This window comes from Martes martes (genome assembly GCF_963455335.1).
Source record: "Martes martes genome assembly, chromosome: 3".
NCBI classification, from domain to species: Eukaryota; Metazoa; Chordata; class Mammalia; order Carnivora; family Mustelidae; genus Martes; species Martes martes.
In genome coordinates, this window is record NC_137890.1 from 53,696,413 (window position 1) to 53,724,304 (window position 27,892).

Consider the following 27,892-nt stretch of genomic DNA (forward strand, 5'->3'; position numbering starts at 1 on the left):
CATACTGAAGGCAAGTGCATAGTTGCTGTAAATGCAAGGCGAAGTTCAAGGTGAAGTAGCTCCCCGGTATGATGGCAAATGCAAATGTTTAAAGCTACTCAACAATTTTCCCCTTGCAGCTGCCCATTTTATCTCTTGCAAAACTAGTAATGATACAAGCAGTTGATTATGGTTTACAATAGCAATAAACCTCTCACAATTGGTTGTTTCCAAAATAAATAGCCATTCTGTTAAATGTTAAATAACAAGTCATAAACTGCTGAAAACAACCAATTTCTTGTGGATTATTGCCTGAATAAATTTCAGCGGGAAAGGCAGATCATTAAGCCGTGAACACCACAGATCAAAACTACCGAAATTAAAAAAAAAAAAAATCAATCAATCAACTAATCCATGAAGAAGAACTCCTGTTTTACCAACCGAATCACACCACGTATCCTAACATATTCCTTGGATCCTCTCCTTTCGGTGGTCATGGTTAGCTCTATTCTTGCCCAAATCCTTACGCACTCTTTCAGAGATGGAAGAGTATCTAGCCTAGGGGTGAAATTGGCCCACTCCGAGGGCAGACAATTTCACACAGCTGCGTTCTATAGGCACCACCTGTAAAGTCTACAATATTCCAATTGGTAAAACACAGACCTGTCCACTAAGTTACACATTTGAGTCAAAGCTCAGTGGCAAATGTATTCAAACCGTAGCTCTAATAGAAGCTGTTCTCGCAAGAGGAGCCAACTTCGTGAGAGTGATTGACAGAAGATTCCTCGCCGTAGCAACCGGGGTTATCTCTCTGGAATAACAACATTAACCTCCTTCATAGCCAGTTTTTCATCCTTAAGTATAAAAGGCAGTTGCATGCATCTTGCGTGATCCTTTATTTTTATTTTTGAGTGAACAGTTAGCATGTAGATAAAATAGGATGAGAGGCGGGGGATCCAAATGAATTTCAAATTTCTCCTGGAAAAAGCATGTCAATGGGTCTTGTGGGTAGAACAGTTAAAGGGCAGGAAGGATGATGGCAGAGAGATTTCTGTTCCTCCATCATCTTTAAAATAGCCTACTCCATTGTACTGGTTTGCTTTGAGCATTCGTGAGGCTAGGCTGGAGACTTTTTTTAGATCGTATTCCTGCCTCATTCTTAGGCCTCATAAGTCCTAATACATGTGCACATGCTTGCGCGTACACACACACACACACACACACACACCACATGCCCCTATCTTAGCTGTGTTCAAGTACTGAATAATAAATGGCCTGTGGAAAATGGTGGGAAATGCATCTTCTATCTGGGAAAATATGCATATGCTATCACTTTTTTGAACGACATTGCTAAATGGATCCTAACCCCTTTTCATCTTACATCTTGAGTTCTGTGGAATCTTAGATGTCAGTGCATTAAAATGTCACTGAGGCACTTCGGCAGCATCTCGCTTAGATCCCATGCCCCTGCTCCAGGCCTTGCTTCTACCACCCGTGTCTGCAAGTGAAAAGCGAAGCACTCCAGCCACAAGGAACACTTGGACGGTGATGAGGAGAGACAGACCATAAACCTGGATGGGCCGCCACCGAGTCTCATTCTCCCTATCTCGTATCCCAGCTCAGAATCATTTCCCAAGGGAGTCCGCTTAATTGCAATTGCTACCTTGACAGGTTGAGCAATCTTCCTTGAGGCTTGTGTATCATTCAAAGTCACAATCCTGCAGCCTGAGTCCCCAATGGTAATCTCAGAGAATTTCCATCCTCTGCTGAGGGAAGGGACTAGGTGGGAAAGGAAAAAAGGTGTCACCTGGGCTACAGCGAGAGGAATCCGGGAATATGGGATTGAAAACGAGAACAACAGTGGCTGAAAGAGGGGGAAGGTAGCAGAATCCTTCCAGGCAAAGCTCTGACCTGATTTGGATTTAAGCAAACCAGTGAGCCAAAAAGGAATGGCAACAGATTTCAAAAAATTGTTCTGGGATGCAACTTTGTACTAAGCTTGGAAGTAGGAAGAATTTTTTTGAGAAATCCATTGTATTGGACCCAAACGCTGAAGATCTCCTCAGATTCCTTTTACGACCACCTTACTTCCGAAGGTGCTGCCCATTCCCTCATCCCCCAGTGACAGTGCTGTTGCCTTTGCCAAGCTCTGGAATTGCCCGGATGCCAAGCGGAGGCCGTAAGCCTCATAGCCTCACTGCCGAGCTCATTCATTCCAAGTTGCTCTCCACCCTGGGAGTTAGGGGTAATGCCACAACCATGGGACATGGGACCTGGTTTCCTGAGTGGCTGCTGAGGGACCAGATGACACCCAGAAGAGCAGGGTGTTGCCTCCTTGGGAGTGAACCTGGGCTCAGGTCACTGGAGACGGAGAGCCTATTCTGTCTCTAGCCTGCGGTACAGCTTCTGCTGGCAAACTTACAGCGGTTCCTTGGACTGAGGGGACACACGCAGAGCAGCCCATGTCTTCCGCCACCCACCAAGAAGCAGTGCTGGGGCAGCACCATCACATCACATCACTGCTTGTCTTCCCTGCCTTTCTGCCCGTGTTCTTCTCATCCTCCCCGCTCTAGGGTTTTACTTCCCCAACTCAGTAGCTGTCCTCTGTCCTTGCCTCAGTCTCTGCAAGCAGGATGTGGCTGAGAAAATCACCTCTAAGAGTCCTACTCAGGGCTCTGGCAATGTTCTCTAAACAGCTTTTTGGCAAATAAATGCGCAGTGAAAAGTATAACCCTTCCCTCTGAGTGAGTCCAAGGACCCTCCCTTTCGTTTGTTGAATGATTCGTGACCCATGGCCAGCTCTGGAAGCCAGGAGTTTCCTAAAGACTGAGGCAGGAGAAAGAGCTGGTTATTTGCTTTTAAGAAATAGCGTTATGGGCCTTTCTTATTCATCAACAAAGGTATTGAACTGGGAGAAAATTAAGCCTCTTTGTGTCCCAGGTGTTTGCAATTAGTTTCTTTAAAAACAGAAAGAAATGTATTTTAGTAATCCAAAGAACAGTAGCAACAGCCGCAAAACCCCATCACAAATTCCTGGTGTTAGCAGACTGAGGAGACTTAAGGCCTCCTTTAAAAATGCACAGAGGTGGCATCGCCTTTCCTGGTTGAGAGGAAAGAACACTGATGCTCCTGCTTTCCCATTCAATGCTCTCCTCACGACGTCTTGCTAAACCCTGTGGCTCATGTAAATATTTCATTATTTACGGGTGTGTTGGTTTATTCATGTGTCTGCCCCAGCCATCCTGTGTCTTCTCTTTGTTTCGCGGAGTCTGTGTGTGACTGGTGGGTGGCAGCTGGTGCTAATGAGGCCAAAGTCTGGGTTCAATCCCTGCAGGGACCAGTTAACTTTTCACTCTGCTCCACTGCCCAGGACTGCACCCAGCCACTCTGGCTGGAGCCTGTGCGTGTGACTCTGGGCAAAGGGCACGCCAACAGAAAGGAGGGAGTGGCGGGAGATAAATGGCTCCACACGCTGTCTCCACCTCTCCTGGAGAAACAGCGATGCCCCATAATACCTTTACCCTCTGCAAAGGTCCACACTGGTTTGCTCTAAGATTCCTATTAGATCCTGGGAGGTGACATTTGGGAAATGACATCCTCTCGAAGGTGATTGTGCATGTGTTTTTGGAGTGTTCAATTTTCATTAAATGAGCAAGTATTTTATTTGCCGGTTACCTGCCACACATTAAGGACTGTTACACACTTCTTTTGCCTCAATTCCCTGGCACGTTTATTGTTCACTTACTAGAGTACACCAAAGGCTCTGGTGGGGGAGGCGGGGAGTGTAGTCTGTGGACATCAGAAAATAAACTAGGTGGTGTTAGAGATTTTGTAACGGGTTTTGAGACTAGAGCTACGGCAGTTATAGTGTGGGGGCCAATAAACAATAAATAGAAAAGCTAGTAAAAAACCAGTGTGTTACCTGATGATAAGTGCTAAGGAGAAAATTAAAGCAGGAGCAGGAGTGGAGGTGGCTGGGAAGGATTAGGTGATTATAAAGATGGCAGTCAACACTTACCGCATGGAGGAGTGACATTACGGCAAGGACCTGACAAGGGAGCGATAACTGTGTGAATAAGAGGCAGGGGAACATTCCAGTCAGAGGGAACAGCAAAGGTAGAGACCATGAGGGGGAGCATGCACAACATGTTTGAAGAAGAGCGAAGGGGCCAGTGTGGCTGAAGCAGAGTGAGCAAAGGGGAAGCGATGGGAGATGCGGCAAGAAGGAAAGGAGGAGGAAGTGTCAGGGAGGTTCTACAAGCACTTGTAAGGGTGTTGGCTTCTTTCTGAAGAAATCAGGAAACGGTTCATCAAAGACAATACTTTGGAGCTGGATCTTAAAGGCTGAGTCGTGTTAATACATTCTCACATGGAAAGAGGTGTTGCCAGACCTACCATGTAATTTGGGAGTTGACATTTGTGTGTACAAAGGTGTATTGTCAGACTTGAAGACTCACTGAAGTTAGCATCTACTCCCTGCCCTACGCCTCACCCACCCTGTCCCTAAGTGCATCCACGCTGCAAGCCTGGGCATCGCATGTGGTTCTATGGCGAGAACCTATACTCTTCACTGGGATGACTTTTCCCACCAGCCGGGCAAATGGGGGCTCAGAACAGATGTAGAAGAATAAAGGGCTGAGTCATTTCTTGCCCTGTAGAGTTAGAGTCATCAGTTCATACCTGACCAAGTGTCATGAAAATTACCTCATGAGGCAACTCAACGCCAAATGAGTGAGGAAGAAAGCAGATGCTCCCTGAGTTCCAAGCAAGAGAGGGTGATTTCAGGGTGATTTGGGGGGGGGGTGTTGATGAGGGGTTATTGTGGAACACATAGAGGAGTGATTTGAGTAGGTCGTGAAACATGGCTAAGATGTGGATCCATGAACAGGAGAAAGAACACTACAATTTCATGTCCCTGTGTGACAGACAGTAGGCTATTTTGGACATGTTTGGGGTTGAGGAAGACTGCCCAGGCTAGAACAGAATGGCTGTACTGGGAAAGACGAGAAAGGGGCTGGCAAAGAGTAGGGCAGATAGTGGAAGTCCTGGCGTGCCAGACAGAGAAGTTAGGACTTGTCCTAAGGGCGATTCTCTGCTTTGGACATCAGGGTTATAGCGGATGGAACTATGTCTGTTCCCTTTATGCATCTATTTATGTATGTTGTAGCCATGCCAGATATCAAATGCAGGAGACCCAGTTAAATTTGGATTTCAGATAAACAACAGATCATTTTTCAGCATAAGTACATCCCATGAAATATTTGAGACACAAATACAGGACACCCAGGTAAATTTGTATTTCAGATAAACAATGGAATTTTTTTTTTTTAAACTAAAAGTCAAAAAGGTACCTGAGACCTACTGAGACTGAAAAAAAAAATCCGTGGTTTATAAGAAGTTCAAATTTAGCTGGACATTGGGTATTTTTCTGTGTTAAGTTTGGGAACCCTGGTGTATGGTGCTGAGAAGTGCTGCTTTTTGACCCTGTGAACTCCAGGGCAGGGTCTCCTTCTGTTACATGAACAAGCAGCCTGGAGAGCTCTGCCCCCAAGGAGCTCATTTCTCAGCCACCTTGGGTGCTGGCCCAGCTCTCCGATGACTCCAGCGTGTGAATTACCTATGAGATCTTCTGGACACCCAGCTGTCTCCCCAAAGGACAGCAGCAGCTCCCAGATCCACCTCTCTGGAGTTGAGCATAGCATAGCCATCCTGACTTTGGCCCACAGAGCAGTAACAGCACAGAGAATCGATAGGAAGCCCCGACATGTGGCGTGGCCTGGGGTACAAGGGGCTACCCTGAGCCAGTATTGATTGTGCAGGCAGGCTGTCCATAAACCAAGCAGGCATGCTGAAAGGGGATGGTGTCAGCAGCCTTGATTTTCATGGGTAAGACTCTTCAGATATCCCTGAAAGTCTGACAGGCTCGAAGGGAGAACCAGCAACTTCTTTCCACTCACTAATGCAATACCTGGGGGAGTTATGTTATATTCTTTTTCTGTTTCGTTTTTAAATACAAAGTTGAGGGTTAAACACCCACCCAGGTCTTCTCTCCTTCAGGACTCTGTCTCTTAAATGTGGTCCTTCATTCATGTAGGCACCAAAGCCAAAAACAGAAAAACGAAGAGAAGTTGCTTTGAAAGTCTAGAATGTGCTGCACCCCGTCATGAGCATTTTTAATAGATTATGGTGTTTTGTCCCTTAGGAATTCTAGGAGATGGACAATACTCTCCCCATTTCACAGATTCAGAAATAGAGACTCAGCAAGGCTAAGTGATCTGCTCAGGGCATCCTGCTAGTAGGTCAGAACCTGGGTTCGAACTCGGGTCAATTTGACTTAACACTACCGCCCGCTCACAGACCCACTATACTACCAAACCACTGGTCTGGTAGGCTAGTTTGTTACTGAATATTCCTACGTGATAAAAAAAATTCTTCTTACTATTTCTGGTTGCTTTTAAAAAGGTCAGATACCTCTCTGCTCTCAGGTGATTTCCTTCCCACTGGTGTTAAATAACCCCTCCTGCCCCCTTTGTGCTATGAAGACATTCACCTTTCTGCATCTCCATTTATCCCTGAGGTCCTCAAGGTCAGCATCAGTCTTTTTCTATTAAGTGTGTCCCTTTCTACCTTCAGGGCCTAGGATACTGCTTGGCATACAGTAGACTCAAGAAATGTCTGCTGTTGGATACTATTATTTCTAATTCTCTTTTCCCATGTGTGTGGGGATCTCTAAGGATGCTGTTGTATTGATGTGTTTCATTTGTGACTGCTAGTCTTCTACATTCTTATCTCTCTCTCCTCTCTCTCTCTCTCTCTCTTTTTTTTTTTTTTTTTTTTTTACAGTGGGTTTTATATTTTCCTGTCCTCACTGAGGACTCAACTCACTGGTCAATACCAATGCTGAAAGAAGTTTCCTCCATGGCTGAAAGACTGGACAAGCATGGTTGCCAGATGGCTATATTTGCAGAAGCCCAAGCTAGTCTTCTCAGTTGTTCGTCTCTGCCATTTGGTGGGAGGGTTTGGAAAGAAGCAAACCCAATGAGAAACCAGACTTCCTGGACTTAGGATCTTAAGGCCAATGTGCATTCAGTCACAGTGATATAGAGAGGGAGTACCAAGAGAAGGGAATAGAACACACTGAGGAAAGAGGATGACAGATTAGTTCTGATTCTTCCTCCTTCCAAAAACTTTGCAGGAAAAAGTCACCCTAGTTTTGAAAAGAGCATATGTTCCCACAAAGCCTTCTAGGAAGTAGATGGACAAATTTTCTCACGGTTCTGAAGAAGGAAATATGGGTATAAAAGGAAACATGTGATCCCATGTGTAGGATGGCCTTTCAGGGATGAACAGGCTGTGGGGCTGGTAGTTGTTCATGGACAGGCTGAGGGGGTGGCATGGATCTCGAGCCTGGCCACCGGACGCTCAAGCACGAAGGAGGTCTATAAATGGAGATCATGGCATTTAAACATTTTCCATCTTTGTGGTCCTCTGCAGGTCTGAGGTCCTTCAAGGGGTTTTATGACTCACAGTGATTGCCCTGTCACATTAATTCATTTCACATCGGCTGGTTTTTTATAGATCCTATCTGGGGCGAAGACGACTGTGACAGAAATCTGGACTTGTTCTTGCTGACAGAGTTAAATTTGGTCTGTGTTTCTTCTGCATAAGAAGAAAGCCTGAATGGCACTGAACAACTGTCTTGAGGGCATGTCCAGAGCTGAGTTTGTCTCGCTCATCTTCAACCTTTTATTGTTTTTGTTACTGTACATATATTTCAGTGATGTCAGGATTTTTTAAGGCTCTACCTAGGGAGAAGCTCAAGAAATGGTCTGTGTTAGCATTGGTGAGGCTAAGACAGTTTTATGCATATGATCCTGGCTGTTTATTGATCCCATGGAATAAGAAACCATTTGGAATACCTTGGCTCTGAGAAATACAACCCTTGACCAGCTAAAGCCATTTGTCTGCCTTCCCTGTCGGGGCAAGCACGTTTAAACGTCCTCACCTGGGAAGAACTTCTTGGAAAGAATATTTCATACAAAACGAATACACTTCTTAGACTTGAATTGCAATTTGGATAAGAAAAAAATGAGCTCGTTACTTCTGGGCATACATTTTGTTAGAGGTCATCTTGAGAGCAAGAGCAAAGATGATTGAAGGGTGCTTGTGTATCATCTATCCTGGAGTAGATTTTGGGTATATTTTGCTCCCCATCCTGTATGAGGGGTTCGGGGCTGGGACTTCTGATACTGTTGATTTAATGCTGTTTGTTGCTAGGGAGGAGGCCCCAGTAAAGTTCAGAATTCTAAAATAAAGTGCTAAAATATGCTGGGAGGAAATGGAGAACATTTCTCAGTTGCTATCTTGAGGGCTTTATGGATATTTACTGAGGAAAAAAAAAAACCCTCCAAAAATTAGTCAGATTTATATTTTGTATACATTTAGAATTTGAAAGAATGTTACATTGCCCTCCAGAGGTTCTGTTTTGTTTTTTAAACTAGTCACTCTGTGAAATGCATTCTCTGAGGAATGTTGAAGAAACGTCCAATCAATATATTCAGTTTCTGCTGCTTCGGGGGCACCAACCGTGCCCAGAACTTTCTTCCTTACAACCTGCCGCTTCCAAATTACTGATCTCGGAAGGCAGCTAACTGAGTGGTATATGAGGACTTTACTAGAGAATGGATTTCCACAGCCCATTGTGAAGTAATATGGGCTGTGGTCCCTGCTAGGGACTTGGTTACACATCCGTTGCAGCCATGAACTTTGTCAAAGTTGGAGGAGGGCATTTGACTACAGAAGCCTTAGATGTTTAAATAAAAAAGATACACCCTCCCCCCCCGCCCCCCCACACACGCAGAACATGATCATCATCATCACCACATGGATTTTGAGATGTTGCTCTTCAGAGAATGACCCAGAGGGGCAAGACTCTTTTGAATGCACAGCCTCTCACTCAGTATGTGGGCTGTAGGAAGTGGTGTCTGGCCTAGGGCTCCTCTGCCAATGTCATGGAGATCATCCAGGGTATGTGTTAAAACCAGGTATCAGCACTTTTTAAATTTTTCCTTCTCAAATGCTAATTTGCGTGTGAATTCCATAGGAGCTTGTTAAAGTTCAGATTTGGGTTCAGTAGGTTTAGGTGAGACCCAAGATTCATCCTTCCCAGCAAGCTCCCAGGTGGTACTCAAGCTGCATATCAAGGATCCACCTTCTCCCTCACATTTAGAAACACAGCCTTTCTGTCTGGTGTCAACAGGACTGAGATGGGCATCTCCTTTAGGGTCTGGCTGAACCTTGGCTACTCAAGTTTGCAACACAAGGGAAGAAACCAAAGGGTTGAAACTCGTTTGGAGAGGGATAGGGTTTACCGAGGTAGAATGGGGGAGATGTGGACACTGGGGAGCTAGAAAGAGGGAGCTGTGTAGGGACCACAAGGAGAGTGAGGATCAGGAGAGAGGAAGAAAGGCGACTGTGAGAAATGCCTGCGCCACCAGCGTGTTTGACAGGCCCAAGTATAGTCCTTCCTTCCATGACCAGTCAGTGCTCAAATGAAATCCACAAAGAACTTCCATTTCTCCATATGGTAATGCTACTGTGAGCTATACCTGACCCTTTAATAAAGACCTTTTTACTAGTTTGGGGCACCTGGATGGCTCAATTGGTTAAGTGCTGACTCTTGATCTCAGCTCAAGCCTTCATCTCAGGGTTATGAGTTCAAGCCCCGCACTGGGCTCCACACTGGGCATGGAGACTACTTAAAAAAAAAAAAAAAAAAGGCCTTTTTACTAGTTCCATCATAATCCTCTTACTACCATACATGTTTCAGCTGCACACAGTGGGGTACCTCCTAATTTTTACTTATCATTCTCTTTTAGTCCTGCTCTTCCCTGCCCTTGGACAATACCTAGGGCAGAATGCATAACGCTTCTGGTTATTTCCAGGTGAAAATGTCCTTTCTTATTAGCAGACATTAAGAACTCCAAAACAATCTGATATCAAAATTGTTATCTCTCATCTTCTTTAAGCTATTCTCCTCCCTCTAGCTCAAGCCAGATTCAGAAACTTGCAGGGAAGGAAGATAAAAACAATTTCCTCCCCTCCCTCCTGCTCTTTTGCTTTGGGTTCCAGCTGGACTGGGTTTGGGGAGAGGAGCAGCAAAGGGAGGTAAACATCTCTTCTACCTGAACCCATGAAATCTGCCATTAGTATCCTCTGCGTGGCCTGGGCCTAACTGAGCTGTTCCCTGACAGTAATTTCAATAACAGCACTTAGTCAGGAATGTTGACGGCACTGTTTTTTGTTTTGTTTTGTTTTGTTTTGTTTTGTTTCTGTGGGAAATGAAGGTCATCAAAATAACCCACTGTTGTTATTCAGGGTTTGCAAAGTGCTTTTCTCCTTCTTGATTTCATAAGCTGTTCTCCCTCAAGGAAAGCTCTAGTTCCAACCCTAAAAGTGGGCCTCACTTAGGAGACTAGTAGGCAGGCCTGAGGCATTTCCCTGGGTGACCATGTCCATCCAGATGGCTCTTCACTTCATATGAAAGTTCTTGGTCTCTTAGTCGCCTGACCAAGAATTCTGCTCAGGACAGTCTTCTCCACACACCTTTCCTCAAAATACACAGACAATTGGTGGTGGTTGGAATTGAAAAATGTCAAGTCTCCCTGGTAAGAATTGGTTGGATCATGTCGAAATAGTATATTCTAGCATTCAGAATAAGATATCATGGGAAGAGAAAAAAAAGAGAGAGAAGAGGGGGCCCCTGTTCCCCAGTGGGTAGACATCAGTGGCTCTGAGTGGGTCAACCTTATACTGGCAGGGCAGCCCTGACACCCAAAGGACAAATGCCTGACTGGGAACAGTGTCAAGTGTTGACCCTTTCGCCAGAAAAGTCAGATTATGTTCATGCCACAGTCCTGCATACAGAGTAAGAGTTAATCCTTAATTTTGCGCTCATTCACAAGAAGGCATCAAGTTTTTTAAAGATCCCTCTGATATGAGTTGACTTATGCCCCCCACACACACACACATTCAGAAAAGATGGGAGTTGAAGTCCTAAACCCCCAACCTCAGATATGACCTTATGAAGATATAGGGTCATAACAGATATAATCAGTTCAGCTAAGGTAATATTGGAATAAGGTGGGCCCCTAATCTGATATGATTGGGGTCCTTGTAAGAAGAGGGCTATGTATACACAGAAACACTCAGAACACCCTAGGACCACAAAGGTAGATGTTGGACTGATGCACCTTAAGAGTGAGGAGTCCCAAAGCATGCTGACAACAAATGGAAACTAGGAAGAGAAAAAGAATCCTCCTGTAGAGCCTTCAGAGAGAGCTGGCTCCCTGCCTATGCCTTGATTTCAGACTTCTAGCCTCCAGAAATGTAAGTGAAAAAAAATTTCTGTTGTTTTAAGCCACCCAGTTTGTTAAGCGGCCCTAGCAAACCAGTAGGACCTCTTATGGTCCTTAGAGCAGGACGGTAATCTCATTGACTTGTGATCTCACTGAGCAGACCGGAAGCTCCAAAGACTCCCTACAGCCCACTTTCTAACACAGATCACAGTGCTTGCTCGTAAATATTGGCTGAATGAACACATTTTAGGAGTTTAGATCTTAATGGTTTATTTAATACGACTAAAATATAAGAATTAACAAGGGAGAGATGGTTGCTTAAATTGCATTGGTGTGTATATTTTATTTATAACAGCATTACATAATCTTACTTACGATTTGCACAAGTGAATTATTATGTTGTCATTTGAAACTCCCGTCTGTGGCTTCTCCCTGCTACTTGAAGGAAACAGAACAGAAGTCTTCATCTCCCCTCTGGGTGTTAAAGATAATTGTTGTGTTAGTCAAATGACAGGCCCTGGTCTTTACCCCTCTTAACTTCTTAGCATCTTCTCCGGTTTCTCACTGGAGCTGGAATGGCTGCTGGGGGACTCTTCCTGCCTATGAGATTTACATTATTGGAGATTTAAAGCAAACACTATTTCAGAACCAGCAGTAACTTCAATAATTGACTGAAGTTAATGCCCCAAGGCAGAATCTCAGATCATCAATTTAACTTACCTGGTTTCTAATCATTAAGAAGTAGCCGGCATCTGGATGACTGCTGTGTACCTAGGAGGCCATGAGAGGAGGAACCAGTGCCTTGGACGAATTTGTGAGGTTCGTCTCACTGGGTCTTTATTTCTTCATGGATTCCTTTTCTGAATAGCAACTTAGCAGATACTCAAGCTGACAGGGACAACGGCGTGTGTGTGTGTGTGTGTGTGTTTTCATCCAAGAACCAGAGCCAGCAGAGGTAAAGGACCGGGGAGGACCCACACTGCAATCTTGCAGAGAATGTGGAAGAAAATATACAGGAGACAAGAGAAAGAAAAATGGAACTAATTAGAGAGGTTCTCAATTCCTGTAATGATTTTGTTTCTCTTTTCACAACTGCTTGTTCTTTGTATCTAAAGATTCTACTTCCATCGGTGATGTCATTTACTTCTTGTTGAAATGAGACGAGCCGTGATCTTTTGGGGGACTTCCTGTTCTGATCCTGACAGAGGCCATGCCCTCCAACCTCCTCCTTAAATCTATCACCCAGAGGCACATTTTCTTCAATCTGGCTTTAATTCAGTCCAATAAGTATGAGAGATTGCTGACCTTATGCCAAATTCAATGCTTGACGGTTGAATACAAAGATAAGTTAAATACAGCAGTAGATCATGAGGCAGTTATAATCTGGAGGGGGGAGTCGATGCATTGCATCAATATGGTAGAGTCCCTTCATTTTCTGTTCATAAAGGTGATTTTTGCCAACCCTTAGAGGAGAGTCAAGAGGTTAAGTCACATTGCTTCCCAAATCTGGAGTCTCATCTAGCATCTCCTGGGTCATGAGTCTCTCCTCTGCAGCTGGCTCTGTAGTTTATCCCAGAAGGAACTCACCCAAAGGGCTGAACCGGGTCTCTCTCTCCCTGGGCTACCCTGTGCTTCGTCCTCGATCCCGTCCACTACTTCAGACCACAGTGTAGGTGCATGAAATTCCTTACTGGATGCTTATTGATTTGGAGGTTCTACCTAATCCAGAAATGGTACAAGTTGCCACATTGGGGATTAAAAGGTTGGATCCACTTTATTGTGGACCCAGCAAGTGCTAAATAACCTTGAGAGTATAGGTCTTCTGGGCGACTCTGGACTATAGCATTGGACGGGGGCACCCAGGGTCAAATTGTCCTTTCTTAATCCCTTCCCCAGAACTGAAGTTATAAGGCTCCCAGTGAAGGCCAGCTGATCTCCCCATTGAGTCACAGATGAAGGAAGAGGAACTAAGGGACAGACACCTGGCCCAGCCTCCCCACAGCAGGCCCATCTGGTTTGTGACCTCCTCCCCATGCAGCCTGGGAATACAAGGGACCCCCTCAGCCTGAGCACAGACAGGCCAGGAGAACAAGGAAAGGGCTGAACCTATTCCCCACCTTTAAGGCCAAGTACCCCCCCCCCCACCTGCTGGAATAGGGGATGTGATCCCAGGAATTCGTCAGGAATTTGTCCTCTGTCAACGCATCAATCAGACCAATTCCTCCTCCTGTGGGAAAAGTGAAGAGAGACCACAATATGCATCCCAATACTTCTTTCTGATTTTGAGGTGGAAATCCTTTTCCTCCATGAAAATGTGTGTGCGCCCTGAGTGGAAGCGCCAGCGGGGAATGTTCCCCACAGTGAGACAAGACGAACAACTGCCGGACAAAATCTCTGAAGAGTATTTGCAAATAAGCAGGGAGAATTAGAACTGAAATTCTAGATAGACATTTCCTTGTGCCACACCTTCCAGACTTGGGCCCATACATGGAGGTTGTACCCTCACATTGCCCCCGCCCCAGCTCTGGTCTTGGGTTTCTTCCCTCTGGCCATCCACCCTACAGCTGCTCCCCCAGATCTCAGTGCAGGAACCCCCCACCTGCCCTGGGAAAATGCTATGCCTTTCCAAAGCTTCCTTCAGGAATTCTGTAACCTATGCCTCCCACATGCAATGACGCTTCCCACTCAGTCATCACAGCTGCTGGACAGGGTGGGCCAAGGACGGCTGACAGGCCCCGGGAGCCTGTGGACTGGCCAACTGCCTTACTGGGTCATCTGCGATGTTGTACCTCAGGAGTCTAGCACAGACTTTCCTCAGAGACCACACCACCTAATCCTAGAATCTACAGGGAAAAAAGGGCATGTTTCCAATTTACCTGCTTTTGGTCTTATCTCAGGAATGGTGGGTGCCTCCCTGCCCCACCCTCCCAGGCCCGGGGCCTTCCTGAGGTCATCAGGAGGGGCTCACGGGTGCAGAGGGAGACTGGTGCCCTGCCTCCGATGACATTGTCTTGATCCAGGTCTTCTTCTAATAAAAAGCAGGTTGGAAGCAGGGTCTCCAGTTCACCCCCGAACAGACATGTAGATAAATGAGCTTATTCAGGGAAGAGAGGGCAAGGACTCCATGGGAAATGCTGAGAAACTTTTGAAGGTTTCAAAGATTAAGAAGCTTAAATGCAGGCCAGCAGCCGAGGAGGCACCCGGAGGCGGCTCTCGGGGAGGGAAGTGCAAGTAGAAGAGACAGTGAGAGCCGAGGCCGGGAGCTGAGGAAGCGGCCCACCCGCGCGTTCCGGGAGAATGAGGCTTACGTCTGGCTGTGGTGGGGGCCGTCAGGTCGGGAGGTGGGAAGATGCGCAAGGGCAGCAGGCCGAAAGCCCGGCTGTGGGGTCCAGACTGCAAACCAGAGGCGTCCGCAGCTACCGAAGGTGTCTGAAGAGAGGGATCAGATCAGAGCAGGCTTCCGGAAGTGAATCCCCCTGTGGTGTCGTCAGGGCCTGGGGAGAGAGAGGGCCAGGAAGAAGGGGGAGGAGCCGGCCGGTCAGGAGGAGAAGGAGGAAGATGATGACGGAAGGTAAGCCTTAGAGCGGCATTCACGGCTTCTGGCACTTTGAATCCATCCCCACAACACCACGGTGAGGGAGGCTGCTGTTTTCACCGTTTTACAGATAAGCGAATGAAGGGACAGCGAGGTTAAGTCACTAGTTCAGGGTCCCCCAGGTCATAGGTGAAAGACCCAGCATACAGCTAGGGCCACTAATCTGTTTATTCAGGCAAAACACAATGAGGGCCTGAGCAAAAGTGAGGGGCGGCGGAGGCACGGAGGAGGCACGGTGTGATCTCATGGAATCAGAGGCCACCGGGTCATGTGTGATGGCAGCAGGGGAGTGGGAGGGATTGGGAGAAGGTGAAAAGGATTGCCCAGCTTCTTGCTGTAGGTCTCCAGGAAATAGCAGTACCATCACCGGGATAGGGGCGCCTGGAGGAGGAGCTGGTTTGCAGAGCAAGACAGAGCGATGGTGTCGGGCACCAGCATCTCGGTTCTGAGCTACCACAAGCCTGCAGTAGCTTTTGGACCACCTCCCTCCTTTCTGCTGTCCTACAACCCCTCTCTACATGCTGAGTTCTACCTGATGTAAAGCAGGTCCTCTTATGCCCTGGTAGATCCCTGCAGTGTCTTCCTGGCACACAAATAGAAAGTCCAGGGTCCTGACTCTGGCCAACAAAGCCTCCCAGTTGTGGCTCTGGCTGGTCCATCTGACACCATCTCACAGCTGGCTCCCGACCCGCACGGAGCCCCCCCTGCCCCCCCGGCCCACTGCCCAGAGCCGGCCTTTCTGGCCCTGCCTTGCTCCGGGATACGCAGGCTCCCACGGACCTTCTCAGGGCAGAGGGGCCTGCCTTGGTCGTGTCGCCCGAGGCGGCGCCTCTAGTCACCACCTGTCGCAGCTCCAGGCGTATCCATCACCAGCAGTGTACTCGTGTTTCCCTGTGCACGTATGTGTTCACTCCCTGTGGCTGCGGAAACCCATCACCACACACTTGCTGACTTGAAACAACACAAGTGTACCCTCCCACGGTTAATGCAGGCCGGAAGTCTGAGGTCAGCATCCCTGGGCCAAAATCAAGGTGTCAGTCAGCAGGGCCATTCTCCCTCCGGAGGCCCTCGAGGTGAATTCACTCTTGCCTCTTCCAGCAGCACTCCTTGGTTCATGGCTGCGATCCTCCAGCCTCCAAGGCCGGCATCTTCTCTCAGCTCCATTTTCGCATCACCTTCTCTGTCCGTCTGTGTTAAAACCTCCCTCTGCCTCCCTCTGCCTCCCTCTTCGAAGAACATGTGTAATTGCACTGGAGGCCCACTCTGAGCCTCCCCTTAATCACACCTACAAAGCACCTCTTTCCATGCAAGGTGACTTTTCTGGGCAAGGTGGCATTTCCATGCAAGGTGGCGTTTCCGGGCAAGGTGGCACTCACAGGTTCCAGGGATTAGGGCCTGATATCTTTTGGGGACCATTATCCTGCTTCCTGCAGCGTCTGTCTCCCTCAGTGGCTCCGTGGAGGAAATCCGCTCCACCCAGGCACCTAGAACCAACGGAGAGATTCTTAGCTGCTATCTACCAAGGGACTAAATAAATTAATATAGGCAAGTGTATTTTATTCTAGAAAGTGTTTTTCATTATATGTTCATAATTTAATAACAATGCGCCATACTGTTTTTAACTTCTATAACAATATAGCTATAACAAAATAGCTTTGATACGACAGTCATCTTACATAAATGAAAACATGATTTAATGAAATGGCATTTTATGAGCTTTAGGCAAAGCAAATGTTTGAATTATCTTGTTTAAATTAAATGGCTCTTTTGTGTTCAGTAGTAAGCATCACTAAGTGTGTCTATCTTGCTAATACAGTGGCATCATTATATTCTAAATTATACAATTTAATTACATGTAACTTGAAATTTAAACTGAAGTATTGTTGAGGAACAAGCGTGACCTTTACATTCACTCCTTACTTCTTTTTTTTTTTTTCAAATGATGTGACACTCAGAAGAAGTTAACAAAATCTGATGTTTTCAACCAGCTAAATAAGCAGGAAGATATGGAAAAACCAGTTCGAACCCTTCCTTTGCCACTTATTGGCTGCGTAGCCCCGGGCAGGATATTTGAGTACTCTGGGATTCACAGGTCCCACTCCATAAAATGAGCTCAGATAAGCACCTAATGTGTGCCTCTCGGCACTCAGCCTGTATTCGCTCTGCCTTCATCCTTCTGTTCTCATAAACAAGCGGGGTTGGGGGCGGCTGAGGTGGGGAGGGAATCCATTTTAGCTCTGTTAACTCCACAAACCCACACTTACTATACGGAAACACACTGGAATACAATATAGGGCACGAAGCACTGGCCCTTCCGGTGGGAGCCCTGCTTGTTTCTTTCCCGTTGCTCAGCACAGTGAGAAACCACCCCAGGGGCGTGCTAGGGATTGATGCCTCGCCAGACGGATGAGGGAAGAGCCATGAGAAGGGTTGGAGTTGAGGACTTTGCAGAGAGGATGCTGTGCGGGCTGACAGAGAAAGGAGGGGTTGTCATCAGAACTGCCCAAGAGACAGGGAGATAAAAGCAGACTACAGCGTGGTGATCCCCAGGTTCCCTTTAAGGGGAAACAGACCACCTATGGGGTGAGCTTTTTGGGAACACGGAATAAAGGCCAGGTTACCAATCTAAGGCTAAGTGGCCAGCTGTGCCAGAAGTCACAGAAGATATGTCAAAGCAGAGTGGGGTGTTTCCTCTTTTTTTTTCCCCCTGTACTTCCTTTTATGATGGGCTCACTATTTGGTTTATGGACTTTGAGATTCAGAGGAGTCCTAAGAGGTAATTTGCCTCAACCTCCTTCCCCATGCGGAAATCTTCTTTATGACATTCTCAGCAGATGGTCATCCTTTGTGGTGTTGCCTTTGTTATAATTTATTTTCTTTAGTAATTGGTTTTTATAGAACATCATTAACTTAAAGAGTTTATTTTTCAAGTTCCCATTAGAAAGGCTGTCTATTTACTGTGTGTGTGTGTGTGTGTGTGTGTGTGTGTCCCATATCAGATTAGACCCTGGGACTTTCTGCTCCCTGGTGGTTCCAACTATGAGTAGGGGCAGTAAAGGGGACAGGAGGTTTTGACATCTCAGACAAGACTCCTGGGTAGGATTCAGGCCAGGGAAGAGGAAGAGAAGGTCAGGAATAATAATAAAAAAAAAATTTCTAGTTTGAGAAAGGGTTTTTCTGAATTTCACTGCCATTGTTGTTTCAAATAATGCCAATTGAGATTTTCTCCTTCTATAAACAACTCAGTCCAAAGAAAAATTTTAGAGATACATAAAAAGCATACAAAAATCATAAACATTTGAGGATCTTGCAATTCTATGGTTTCTTCCAGGTTAATATTCTTCTCTTTTTACATTATATTGTGGAAATTTCCCATGCTATTCTATGTTCTTTTGCAATGTAATTCCTAATTATGCAGCATATTCTATTGTACGGCGGTGGAATTATTTACTTAACCAGCCTTAGCTCCTCTCACCTCTTGCCTCTTCCTGCTGGTCAGGGAAGCTGCTTCTGGCATAAGCACTTCTTAATCCGCCTTGACTTTCATCCAGACACAAAATGCTTGTCCGAGTGTATTTGGAAGGGATGATACAATTACAGTGTGTTTCCTGGGAGTAATCACGGTGGTGCTGTGGAGTCCATCTTTGGGCTTTGTGTAGATGATGTGTTAATTATATTCTGTCGAGCCACAAACTTCTATTCCCCAAGCCTCTCTCTGTATAAGCACAATCATTTGTGTTTCACACCACAAGTGAGAACAGGTCCCTTTAAATCAGGCTGGGCTGCTAACTGTGGGCTCTATTGGCCGTGCTGTGGTTACTGAGAAGAGGACGCCACGGGCCCTGAAAGCAGAAGGAGAACCCTTGCAGTGGAAATCCAGGAGAGCCTCCATGACCCTGTTTGGTGAAAGACATAGTGAGGGATGCTGACGGTACTGAATCTTGGGCCCGTCTAGGACAACTGGCTTTTTTCACTTGGGTTATTTGGCTGACAGGTACACATACACACACACACACACACACACCTTTAAAAGAAACCCCCAGGGCCAATAAGTCTCCACTTGTTGGGTTGATGTCTGAGTTCCCAAATCTCTTTCTCATTTCTTGCTCACTGAACAGCTGTCCAGAAAGCTGGGCCTGGGACACTGGTCTTGATTCTGAAACTTTCAGCTCCTCTTCCTATAGATTCACACCCTGGATATTGTCACCATCTTACTTCATCTTATTTCCTCCTATGCTAGATATAATTGCTGATTTCACGTGGGGACACTGGGCATCAGACTATGAGTTTTCACATGAAAGAACGCCCTTCTTCTCTTCCTGGTGATGCAGTGTGTCCCTTGGGCCTTAAATAGTGTTGCTTGTGTTCTGAGTCTCATGATGGCATTGGCAGTGATGAAGTCTTACCAGGAGGCTTCAGAAGTGTAGACACAGATGAGCAGGAATGGATTACGGAGGGAGACACGTGTAGTGGCCTGAGGTAGCCTTTGATTTTGTCTGACACTCTCTTTTTCCTAGTAATGGACTTTGTCCCCCAGCTGTAGAAATGGGCAAGTGACCCAGGCTCACTAATCATTACTTCCCTTTTCCTGGACACAGTGATGTGTTCGGGCAAGGGCATGAGAGCCATATAGAGTTCATCAGAGTCTGTCCCTGGGATCGATTCACATCACTGCCATGATCTGTGCCATGTGGGTAAGGACAGAACATGAAGCCAGTACATAAAAAAGAGCAAAGACAGCCGAAATGAGGAACAGGAGGAGAGAGAAGTAGTGTGGAGGCACCGAGGCACTAGTGGTTCTAGTCCCAGGGCCCTGTTCCCCTCCACTGCTACTTGAATTACATGAAAATCTTCAGCCTTTTTTTTGAACAATGGGAGCCAGTTATTTTCTCGTCTTCCATAAGCTAGTTTGTGATGGCCTTGAACACACATGGCAAAATGGGCCTGACTAATGCACTTTCTGATGCCAGCAGGTGCCAGTTTGATTTGTGAATACAGTTGAGACATCCCTCTAGGGACTTCTGGAAATAACACGAAGACACCGTGAGGAAGACTCGTTTCCTGCAGGCACGCAGGATGAGGCCTCCTGCCATAATAATTTGGATTGTAAAAGGGAAGTATGACCTTGTTCTGTAATCATAGGCCGGCGAAGCCAGGAAAAATGTAGGTTATACTCTCACAAATTCACACAAATCTCTTAACCAAACTGGCTCCTGGCTAGATCTCCACCGGCCCAGTGCCCAGATGTATCAGACAAGCTCAGACCCAGGTCAAAAACCTAGCCCTGGAGATCACTTGGGCTCTGGCTGGACACACCGTCTGTACTGAATAGAGAGAAGTTGCTAAGGGAGAATTGTGAGGTTTCAATGGTCAGGTAAGTGGAGAAGGAGGAGAAAGAGGCTAAGGAGGAAAAATAATCAAAGGTAACATCAAGGTTGAAGGTTGAGAGGGGAGGTGTTTTTTGATGGCGCTAGACTAGATAAAAAATTATTGAGGGGAGAGCAGGTATGTAAAAGATACATTCAGAGTTGGACCTTGTGCAGAGATAGTGCATGAAAGGTACATGGGGTCCACTGTTCCTGCTGTTGTAGCAGATCTTAGAAACACAGATCTAGAACTTAGGAAAGAGCTAGATGTCATAGGTATGTAGATGGAATTGAGACCATGAGGACTGAATAAAATATTTAAGATGCCTGTACTGGTTTCCTAGGGCTGCTGGAACAAATTGTCATAAGCTGGGATAAAAGAGCAGAGATGTATTCTCTTCTTAGAGTCCAGGAGGCTAGATGCCTGAAATCAGGTTGTCACCAGGTCCGTGCCCTAGAGAAGAATCCTTCCTGGCCCCTTCCTACTCTCTGGGAGCTCCTGGAAATTGTTGGTGTTCCTTGGCTTGCAACTGCATCAATTCAATCTCTGCCTCCGTTGTCACATGGCCTTCCCTCCGTGTCGGTCTATTTTTGTGGGTCCTCTGCTTTTCTTGTAAGGATATCGGTTATGCTGGATTTAGGACCTGGCCTAATCCGGCATGACCTCAACTTAGCTAATTGTGTCCTCCAAGACCCTAGTTCCAAAGAAGCTCACGTTCTGCAGTTCTGAGTGAACATGAATTTGAGGGGTCACTATTCAATGCAGTGCAAAGGGGAAGAAAAAAGGAAAGAAAGCTAAGGGCAGAATCCTGAGAGACACTAACATTCTGGAGGTTAGAAGGGAAGTGTCAGCAGAGAAATGAGAGGAGAGGTAGGGGAAGTAAGAATGAGAGAGGGAGGAGGCAAGGAAACCAGGGGAATAAAGAGTCTTCTGAAAGTACAAGGACGAACTCACATCCACAGCTGTTGAGAGGTCAAGTGTGAGGAGTGCAGACAGGTCACTGCACGTGCGCTGGGAACCTCACTAGGTTGCCCGTGGCTGCAGGGGGTGGTGGGGGCTGCCTTAGATGGAGGGTGTTCAGCACAGGGCCAGGACCCCTTGGACGATTGGTCTCCCTCCCTCAGCATCAGCGGTTACTTGTCACTGAGGGTGGAAAGACAACAGGTTGGGGAGTGAGTGGGAGTTAAGAAATGTACCTGTTGGGGGTATGATCCCTGACTTTCATGGTTGCGCTGTGTTTTTCTGACAATTTCACTACACTGGGAATTTCATTGGTTAGGATGTAGGGCCTGGGTATTTAGTTCAAGTGAAGTCTTCCGGTAAGGTCAGCTTAGTCTCTAACCACCTGACATCATGGAACAACCACATTACTGGAGATCAGAGTGCCCCTCCAATGCAGTGAAAGCCACTCTGACCTTTCTTGTCTGGCGGGATACTCTAGGGTCATGCTATTTAAATGAACCCATTTTTGAAATTTTGCCCATCTCTCCTGAATATGATAGCTATCTTGCTCTGCCTTCAGAGCACTTATCTTCAAAGCATTCAACACTAGGCAAAAGTCTTGATTTTTCCTTAAAAAGAAATCATCAGGATGTCTGACTTCATCCAGACCTTTGGATGTATGATTTCATTATTCATGGCTGGAGCTCCTCTTGTGGCTTTTGATCTGTAGTTTACAGAATATGTGCGTAAGGAGGCTCTCTTTTCCATAAACTGATCTCTTTACCCTCTCAGCCCAGAATAACTTTCCATTTATTCCTCTGATAAAGCGTTGATGCTGTGAGCCAGCATATATTAAATCTATCATTATACAAACACAGCACTAGACTTTTATCCAGCCCAGATCAGCAACCAGATCACTGTCAGGGCTCCTCAAGTGCTTGCTGATGATGAACAGCAAAGGGGACCTGAGGCTTTTCACAACCATCAAATCTGAAGAAGGAATCTCGTCTGAGAACAGTTTGCAAAGTCTATCGCCAGCATCCCAGTGCTATTGCTAGCTGGCCAAGGTACTGAAATAAAAAATCTGAGCCTTAACTCACTAATATGCAATTTAAAATACACATCAAAACACCACTTCATTTAAATTCTTCAGTAGCTTTTCTGCTTCTCTTCTGATGAAACTCAATCATTAACATGGCTTGGAAGGACCCTGCCTTCTCTTGGAAACTCACAAATACATATGTATCTTTTATGGTCCTATATAGCTCTTGTAACCCCATGATTTGTTAAGTATAGATGTCAATGTCTTATCCATATTTCTAGATTATAAACTCTTGTCGATTAGGAAGATTCTGTATCTGTTTCACCCTTGAGTATCCCACAATGCCTAATCATGCACTTATAGAAAGTAGGTGCTCTGTAAAATTTATTGAATTAAGTCATAGTCAAATGATTTTGGAAAGCATTTTCTTTTCTCGTGTATTTCTGAGAAACGTTAAGAATCTTCATCTTCTCCCCTCAACAATATTTTTAGTAAATGTAATTCCCAACGTCTCTGTTAATAAGTAATTCAAAAGAAAAGAAGTTTATCTAAATATGTATGTCTGTGCTACTTTTGACCCCATAAAGAATCAACTCCACTTCTTCCATTCAATTGAGTAAGTGTTAATTAAATGCCTATGATGTCTGAGGCTCATGGTGTGGGAGTACAGTGTTTCATTTCAGCAGGATGATTTGGGATTAAAAATATATATATATCTCTGAACAATTTTGGGCTCCTCTGTCTGACTCGAGCAGTCACCAAGTGATTCTCCCATGTTTACACTGTAGCTCCTCTCCTTCCCTCCCCTCCTTCCTTCCTTCCACAAGACTTTGTTGGCCATCTATTAGATATAGTTGTGACAGCTCTGGATTAGATATTTCGGAAGGAGTGAGACAAAAGAAGAGATCATGCTTGTCCTTGCCCATTTGGAAAGAAAAGTTCAGTCGATAAGGCATCTGACAGAGAGCAAAAGACCTGGGGTTAATTCCCACCCCTGTTCTGTCACTAAGAAGCAAAGTGAACTTAGCAAGTCTACCCCACAGCTCAGGACCTCAGTTTGTTATCTGTAAAATTATGGCAGCAGACTGATAACCTGAAGAATAGTAGGGATTAGAAAATCATTGAGCCAGATAGCTCTTGCCAGTAACTAGAGCTGGAAGGCAAAATACCCCTTTTTGTTTTAATTTTTTTTTTTTTAATTTTGGAAGGATGAACGTAGGTAACCAAACTACTGGAGATACCGGAGATGCTTCTTTCAAAGAAGTCTGAGATTAGATCAATTACACACAGTTCCAGGTGACTGAAAACCCAATGACTGAAATCATGAGAACATTTGTTGTTCACCCAGCAAGATGTCTTGGAGGTGGGTGATTCCAGGTGTCAGGGCCTGGATTTCTATCTCTGCCACTTTCTTGCTTTCTCTGTTGTAAAATGGCCACCATAGCTCCAGATATCAACTCCCTACATAACTGTAACTACAAGAAGAAAGTACGGAAGCAGAATAGCCCTGGCCCAGTGAACCTCTCCATTTATTAGAAAGAAAATCACCGGGGCGCCTGGGTGGCTCAGTGGGTTAAGCCTCTGCCTTCGGCTCTGGTCATGATCTCAGGGTCCTGGGATTGGGTCCCGCATCAGGCTCTCTGCTTGGCGGGGAGCCTGCTTCCTCCTCTCTCTCTCTCTGCCTGCCTCTCTGCCTGCTTGTGGTCTCTCTCTGTCAGAAAAATAAATAAAATCTTAAAAAAAAAAAAAAAAAAGAAAATCACCTTCCCAGAAGCCTTCCCCGCAGACTTCCCTTTTATTTCAGCAGCAAAGGAAGCTGACAAAGAAAATATCCATTGTTGTTTTCAGCTTCTACTTTGGAAGGTATACAAAGGGAAAGGAAGATTGGGCATGGCTATGGATGGCCTGCCAGAGTGTTTACCAGAATCCATCTCCTTGGCCACTCACCGTCTTTGGGCCTCATTCTTCCCCAGTAGCCACTGTGGGTGGAGTGCTGTCACCCATTTTCCATGGGAGAACAAATGTGCTGAATCACCCAGTTACTGTAGCTGGCACCAAATCTCGGATCTCTGGCTGGTTGGTAATCTTCTCCATCATGTCTCAATGTAGATTCTTCAAGTGCAACAGCCTCTAACTAAAAAACAATGTAGCCACTTCAAACACAATGATGTAGAAAGAAGAAGATGCCTTCAATAAAATCTTGCATTTGGAAAAGGGTGTAATGGAAAGCCTACGACAGTCCCTGGTTTTTAGCACGTACCCTGTACTGTTGATCTTTAATGGTAAGAATGAGAGAGGATTCCATTTCTTTGTCAGCCTATCTGGCAACCTATGATACAGAACAAGGAGATATGACACAAGGCGAGGAAAATAAGACGCAAGGCAAGGAAGGCCTATGTTGTCGATCAAAGAACACCTGTGAGAGAGAAAATGGTGAAGTATGATTGGTAGGAAAAGCCTCCTACTGTGCTACAAATCTGACAAAGTCTTTGCTAACTCAATAGAGAGCTTCAAAGCAAAAAATAACCAGCCTTGTTTACTCCTGCTGTACTTAGTCATTGACCAGAGGCTTCTCAGAGCTCGGCCCAATGGGGCTAACAGCTGGAGGCTATCAGCTAACTACCTTTACCATATGTTCTTTCTTGCCCAAGTGGGGCACCTCCTCAGCAGCCCGGGCCAGGGATACGGTTGACCAGCTTCGGGTCCTCTCTTTATTAGTTTAATGGTGGCTGCTGTGAAGCAGCTCAAAACAAGAGGGTTGGGTGGGGCAGCTCCATTTTTATCAGAACTTTTCTGGCAGGTGTGTCTGCTTTGCCTGACAAAGAAAACAGAAGTGGTAGGAGTTTGAGCGGTTGGGCTCTAATTTTGCCGCTCTTATCTCTTGCTCTGTCTACATGCCCTTGCTTCTGACTCCAGCAAGTCTCTGAATTGTGGAATTCTCAGTCAATTTAGATTGCTGGTTACCAGCAGAGAACATCCCAGAAGGGATCTTTTTCTTCCCTTGTTAATGACAGATCTTCTCTAACCTATGTTTATCTTCTTGTGGGACCTTACCAAAAGCTGAAAGAGGTAGCCAACATCACCCAACATCTTCAATGTTCCTCACTACTTCCCTTCACGCTATAGCCTCAGTAGGCACGTACTTATGTTGCTGGCGGGCTGGGTCCGAGGACCCGGAGGGGGTCCTGCAGGACCAGCCAAGAGGATCCTTGGCTTCATGCAGGATGGAAATCAAACATGAGCCGAGAGGAAGTGAGAGCAGAGTTTACTGAGGATATAGAAAGAGAGTATGGATACAGACAGCGCATCTGAGAGACTTGGAAAGGAAAGTGACTCTCATCTTTGCTCAGAGGCTGGGGTTTTTATTGAGGATGGTAGTCTGGTATACATGTCCTCTCAGACATCCAGGAACAAAGTCAAGTGTTTGGGTGTTTTCCATATGTTACTTACGCCCTCGAGTCAGGGGTCTTGATGAGTCAGTTGTCTTGAAAAATGTTCATGGTGACCCTGCCGGGTCACTCCTTAGGTGTTGTTATCTACTGTGTGGAAAGACTTCAGAGAAATCTTCAATTCCTTGACCTTTACAAGGAAGACTTACTTTGTGTGTCTTATAAGGCATGTGTAAGGTGGGGGTGTAGATCCTAGCAAGAATGGAAGCAGGAAAACGAGGGAATAAAGCAGTTTTCCATGGGGTCCCTTTTGTTTCCCTGTTGCAGTTTGAATCTCAAGGCATGAAAATCAAGAGGTTGAAACAAATGCCTTGTCACCACCTAGTAAGTGTTACCAAAGTCCCAGCCTCTAACAGAAGGCCACCACGACCTTGACTCTAACATTCTGTATTTTCAGATGTATTATTTGTGTTCCTCTGTTTATTTCAACTAAATTTTAAAAAAAAATGTGTTTGGCTACAAGTAACAGAAAAACCTAAAATGTGGGGTCTTAAAAATAAATATATTTTTATTTACTTAACAAGAAGTCTGGAGGTAGGTGGTTGCTGGGTAAATTTTGCATTTTTATGATGTCAAGACACCAGATTGTTATCTCATTCAGTTTTTGCCTCCTCCTCATGCTCACAAGATGGTTGCCACAGCTCCAGGCCCTATATCCTCACCTAACCATGTCCAAAGGGCAGAAAGGAGGGTCACATAAAAGTGTTCCCCTTGTGTGCCTCCCACCTTCGGTTGAGGAGGAAAATTTCCTCCTAGAGACCTCCCAGCATAGTTCTGTTAGCACTACTTCTGTAGCAAAGGAGGTTTAGAACATGAGTCTCTGGCATTTTCACTCTTTAGAGTGGGAGAAGGGCGAAAGGGAAGGGGGATTTGGAGGGTAGCCAGACAACAGTGTTTACCATGGGATCATGCCTATTGATCTTAGTCCTTCAACCTCCAATTTGAAAATAGGGATGAACCATCTGTTTCTACTTCCTGGGGAGTAGCAAGTTATGAATAAATTATGCAGCCAGAGCCCCAGAGAATCCTTAAAACAAAGTATTGTCAATCCAAGGCCCTCATTTCATTAAACCTATATTAGTTTCTATTGCTCATTTGATGGCATCTGATTGTTGCCTAGGATAAGAAGTACTGGCAATATAGGAGAAAGGAGAAAATTACCTCAAATCTACTCTACCAACCCCCAGCTCTTCCCAGTGCTGAATAATCATGGGATTCCTACATCCTCAGTCATTTCTGTGTAACCAGCAAGCTAAGGCTACAAGTTCAGGCCAGGGGATTGACATGTTCCAGAAATCTCTTGGGCTCTTAGAGTCCTAAGAAGGCCATTGGAGAGGGATACATTATCAAAGGAGTGAATTTAGCCATCAGTGACAAAGGTGGGTTATTAGGGAGCGCTGTGTCATTAGGTGTCCCTGAAATGACACCTTTGTAAAGCTGCCCATCCACCTTCCTGCCCACAACACTATTCTCAGCTCTGTCAAAAATCATCTTCCCAGTTTTCTTAATCTTTGGATTTTTTTTTTTAAATCTCAGCATTCTTAAAAGGGTTTGAAAGCAGTTTTCTGGCTTTCTTGAATGAAAATGGCTGAACATATTTATTTATAGTTTAAAATATCTTTATGTTATTTTCTTATCAAAGTGATTTCACAGTGTTAGGTATTTAATCTGTGGTTTGTTTTGTCTGGCCTTGTCATCTTTTACTTAGAAAACTGGCTCTTCTTATCTGGGGTGTAGTCTCCAGCGGTCAGGATGGCTCTTCCCCACCCGCGGCCAGTCCAAATCTCTTTTATTTCAGGGGGGCAGTGGAGGGTCCAAAGCCAGATGCCTCTGTACTTGCCTCTTGTTCTTAACTCAATTAAGAAAAAAATAAAGGTAACTTACAGCACACCCCCCCCAAAATCCTTTCTTTTTCAGGAGGCATTTCCTTTGGCAGTAGGCCTGGCTGATGACTGATTATGGACCCACAAGGCTAAACTAGAAAGCCGGAACATGCAAGAGGCCTTCAGGGGCACCCTGAAGAATCAGATGCAGTCATGCAATCATTACTGTCTCCTCTGGCCTGAGTTCTCGCAGTCCACCCAGACTCCCTATGCCAAGGCGCCGCGGCCGCGCAGGCAAGAGCTGTATCTTTGTACCCCTGCACTTCTCGTGTGCGGCC